Genomic DNA, 5,510 nt, shown 5'->3' on the forward strand with positions numbered 1-5,510 from the left:
TGTGTCCAATATATTTTGTTCTCCATAGACTTTGCCTTTTCTTGTCACATGAATGGAATCATATGGCATGTAACCCTTGGGAGAGAGAATCCCAAGCAGGCTCTGTGCTCAACACAGAGCCCAGAGCCCAGTGTGAGGCTGAATCACACAACCATTAGATCGTGTGCTGAGCATTATATCAAGAGTTGGACTAGACTAGACTAGGCTAGACTAGACTAGAATTTGTTAGTGGTTCACAAGCTAGCTTATTTTCTATTTCTAGTCAAGAGATTCTTGGTCCCACATGAACTTTACTTCTCATCTGTTTTATACATCATTCTCAACGGGCTCTAGAAAGCTACTTTTTCTCTCTTTTTAAAAAATGTTTATTTATTTTAAGAGAGAGAAAGAGAGTCAGTCCTAAGCAGGCTCTTTGCTGTCAGCACAGAACCTGATGCGGAGCTCAATCCCACCAACTGTGAGATCATGACCTGGACTGAAATTGAAAGTCAGCCACTTAACCAACTGAGCCACCCAGGCACCCTCAGAAAACTACTTTTCAATGACAGTAAAAAGGATAGGAAAAATTAACACCTTTGTGTCTGAGGAAAGGCTGTTCTCATTGAAAAATGCCTGGAAAGAGCCTGGAGAAAATAAGGACACCTGGGTTTGTGTTCTGATTCTGTTTGTTAGTTGTATAATGGGAATCACTGTATGTAATTTTATCTGTAAAATGTAAAAATTCTCTATCTCTAGTTTGCTCTGTCTACCTAACAGGACTTTTGTGATGATGTATATGAAATATATGAATGTATCTATATGATATATATGCAATGATAATGTATTTGAAATCATAAAGAGCTGTAAATATGAAAGTCTGTAAATTCTAGGCAATTGCTCTTCTACTCTTCTTAACAGGTTATTGGGTTGATGGGGAGACATTCGCAGCTCTGAGAACAGCAACACTCTGAGGTTCTGATGTTTAACGGAGGAGCCTCATAGTGTTCAATATTCTTTTTATAAAATCACAGCCTTTTATTTCCCCACCCCTTGCTTAACACTCTCCTTGGTTTCCCTTTCTCCTCAGGGAGACTTCCGCCTCCCTTTCTATCCTCACATCACCTTTCCTCAGTCCCCTTCTCAGCCTCTGTGCTTCACCCACATGGGCTTCTTTCCTCAAATATGCCCAATGCTCTGTCTCATCTCTCAGGCTGGGCATATGCTGCTGCTTCTGCCTAAAATATGCTCCCCCACCCCCAAGCATTGCTAAATCCCACTCACCTTTCAGATCTCAGCTCCACCAGCAAATGTTCCCTGTTCCTTACATCTAAGTCAAGCACCCTTTTATGAGTTCCTATATATCCTGTGTAAACATTTTCTGTTTAATACCACCCTTGGGCAGTACTGCTAAATGCTATCTGTCTCTGAAATACATTCTAAAGCCATTTATATAAATTATAAAATATTTCAATATGAAAAACCCATTACATTACTGCGTGTGTGTGTGTGTGTGTGTGTGTGTGTATCTGTGTTTCTTCTTCATCATGTCCTGCAACTTTTTTTATTTATTTATTTTGAGAGAGAGAGAGAGAGAGAGAGAGAGAGAATGTGCACGCATGCACATGTTGGGGAGGGGCAAAGAAAGAGGGAGAGAGAGAATCCCAAGCAAGCTTCACACTCACCACAGAACCCAATGTGAGGCTCATTTGCACAGCCATGAGATCATGGCCTGAGCATGGTGTCAAGAGTCAGACGTTCAACTGACTGAGCCACCCCATACCTCTATCATGTCCTGCATCTTAATGTCTTTCAGTCATGGATAGGTGGGGCTGGGCAGGCTCTTCTATATATTCTTGACCAATGAATGTCAGTGTATACTTTTGGAATATTCTCCTCCAGAGAGCCCCTACCTACAGCATGGTCCTGAAGTGAGTATGTTTGGCAACATATGCTATTTCCTCTGCGAGGGACTTTCTTCCTGTCATGTATATTTTGAGTCCTAGAAAGCAGTTCTGACTCCAGTGACTGAGGCCAAGTATGGCAGTGATGCTGCTGCACCTGGTCTAGATAACCCAAGGAAGTCTATCTCATTGGAGGCTAGCATTCACTTTTGACAATATCTGGAGTTTACTGTAAGGTAAGCGGAAGGCAGAGACCCAGCATATGTTGTCGGAAGGCTTGAAGGCCTCTGACAACTATTAGTATCATGGTAAAAACTTGAGAGGATTGTCCAACAATAGCTTGAGACCAGCCATTGGAAGAAATTATGAGTGGATGGCAAGTCATATTGTAGAAAATTTGAAGACCACTTGCCAGGTACAATGATAAGACACACATCCAAATAAACTTCAGTATAAGGATTCAAGATGGTGCCAATGTAGTGACCACTTCCATTTCAGGAATATATTCCTCCATGCTAAATGGATACCAGTGTGCATCTATAATGCAACCAATTGCATTGTAAAGAATCAAATCTTTGTTTACTCTTCTCACTCCCTCTCACCACTGGATTATAAGCTCTGTGTGAACAAACCTCTTGTCTATTTTGTTTACCACTGCAGTGAATGCTGTGGTCTACCATCTATTTCCCCCTTCAAGAATTAAGTATTCATTTCCTGTCTACTGATGTGTTTTTTGCCTTCTGATGGCTCGTGGCAGAGTTCTTCCCTGGGCCTGCCATTGCCCTGCTATAGAGAACTGCTTTGTCTTAGATTATGCCCCTTATCTGTGACCAACCAATGTTTAGTGGGTTTTAGACTGCGGTGTGTGTGTGTGTGTGTTTGTATGTGTGTAGGGGGGAGGTATATGGAGGTTTGCTCACCTTGCCTCAATCTAAGACAACTCTGAAGGACCTATCCGTCCTAGAGCTCCCATGTGATTGACTAAAATCACTGGAACTGCATCACAGTGCAAATTCTGTTTAATCTAGCTCCTTCTACTCCCTCAGAGGGGTTGTTCCTGAGAACGTTCTTTAATAAGCTTCCTGAATGTAATTCTTTGTATCAGAATCTGTTTCCCAGGAAATCTCCCAATGCTTGACTCCTTTCCAGCCTTGCAGGGGCGGTAGATAGTTCCTCCATTTCATACATGATAAAGTGGAGGTTCAGTGCACTTTAGTGACTTGCCAAAGACCATCCAGGTGCTACATGCTGAACTGGGCAAACACTTACGGCAAAAGGGTTGATGGCTTAAATGAGAATGTATAAAAGTAACCATGAAGGGTAGGTTCTTATTAAATGCTGGTGTTCTTTTTCTAAAGGGTTAGGGCTAGCCCTGCGGAGCTGAAGGAAAAAGGAAGGCAGTGTACAGAGAAGCATGACTTGTACTACCCTGTGATGAAACACGCTAAGGAGCCAGTTACCACCTTTGCCCCAACTCAAAGATTCAGCCTCTGTATCCCTGCCTACCTGGTCTATCTCCTTTTCAATAGCCTAACTTCATAGAAAGGACCCTTGTTTGCAATCATAGTTGGTATAAGGAGACATTAGCCTATGAATTAACTACTCTGTAAAGACTCCTATTTTCATGTACTAGGATACTTTTTGTTGTTGTTGTTGTTAGAAGACATTTTGACTACACACTGAGCTGATTATCAATATAATTGTACTGTAATTACATCTGAGGAAACTATCTAGCGAATTAACTGATGACTGTTCACCTACTCACAGGGAAAAGGCACAACCCAGTCAAATCAGAACAAAGGAACAGTAGCCTCATTCACAAAGAGGGTAGCTCATTCACAAAGCTACCACACAGCTTTTTCTGTGGGTAAATAGTGTGGTTGTAGGGTCTAGAGGCATCCATGTAGTATACACAGGGAGTGTTTGCAAATTGACAAATGGCTGGTCATTTTCTCCAGAGATTTTTGGTGTAGGTAGTTTATGCGATATTTCTCTTTTGGGATTTTGGGTTTAAGGACCCCCCCCCCCAAAAAAGAGATATTAGGATAATAAGGAATTAAAGGCAACACATTATTATTCACTTAGTGTTAACTTATAATCAAGGGATCTGAGTTTGGGTACCATTGTGTTGTACCATCCTGGAAAATCTTCTGAATTAGATTAGGCTAGGTTATGCTATAGTAACAAACACACCCCTCAAATTAGGTCAGACAAGGCTCTGATGTGGTAACAAGCCCCTCAAATATCCATGAGTTTATAGTCACTTACAGGAAGTATTCTGCTTATATAAGTTCTCTTTTTTAAAAAAAAAATTTATGTTTTCTTTATTTATGAGAGGGAGACAGCATGAGCAGGGGAGGGTCAGAGAGAGAGGAGAGAATCTACAGAATCTACAGAATCTGTCTACAGAATCTGAAGACAGGCTCTAGGCTCTGAGCTGTCAGCACAGAGCCCAACACGGGGCTCAAACCTACAAATCGCGAGATCATGACCTGAGTCGAAGTCAGACGCTTAACAGATTGAGCCATCCAGGTGCCCCTATAAGTTCTCTTCATGCTAGTTCTCTTTCTAGTTATGATTTGGGGGTCCAAGTGATTCTGTCCTAGGGCTCTTTCTTCTTGTCACATGGGTGTTCCCATCACTGCACCAGGGGAAAGGGAGCTGGGAGAACCTCCATCCATTCTTTTAAGCTTTGACCCTGAGGGATACACGTATTTTCTGCTCACAACCAATTGGCCAAACTGATTTCATGGCTTTATCTGCTGAAAGAAGGCTGGGAAATGTTGGGCTGTAACTAGGTCTCAGTTTTTGTATCTTCAAACTAATTACTCTATTAAATAATGTAGGCGTTATGGAAATGGTACATACCTTTTAGGTTTAGTCATTGTGCTAAGCTCTGGCTGATGTGGTGATCGGAAAATGCACAAAGTCTCTGCCTTCACAGAACCTCTGTTTTGGGGTGAAGTCTGATGTGCAAGCAGTCAGTGACAGTAAAGTGCAGTGATGCTCCAGCAGGGGAAGCTGAGGGTCCAGTAGTAGTTTATTGCTCCAAGTACCACATCTAGGTTAAGGGTAGTGTCTTCTGGAGGGAGTATAGCTTAGTTGAAATCTGAAGGATAACTGAATGTTAACCAGGAAGTGGAATCTTTAGAGCAGAAAGATTGCCATTGTGAAGGCCAGAAAAATGGGAGAGTATTTTCCCAGGGTGCTGGGAAATTGCCATGATATAATATACATTTAAAGTATTTTGCAAACTGTTAAGTATTATACGTGCTTGGAAGGGTTACTAGTTAGTGCTTTGAGCAGGAATATCAGTATAATGGCTACTACCAGACAGGATCAGCCTTATGGATGTGGAAGCAATGGCAGTCAGGGGTTGAACCCAGGCATTCAGACTCATGAGCCCAAGTCCTTAACCACAAAGCAACATTACCTATTTGGAAAGCGAGTTCATTTGCAAGTATAAAACACATTATTGTAGGGATAACCATTAATTTGATCCTACTTACACTTGTATAGAAGAGTAGATGATATACAACTTTTGACAGTTCAGTGTTTAGTAGTGGATTGCCATGTTTTGATTAGTTATGAATCAGGCTAAAAGCAACAAGGAGGGGCACTGCAGTGAAA

Source organism: Crocuta crocuta, unplaced genomic scaffold (assembly GCF_008692635.1).
Source record: "Crocuta crocuta isolate KB4526 unplaced genomic scaffold, BGI_CrCroc_1.0 scaffold61, whole genome shotgun sequence".
NCBI lineage: Eukaryota > Metazoa > Chordata > Mammalia > Carnivora > Hyaenidae > Crocuta > Crocuta crocuta.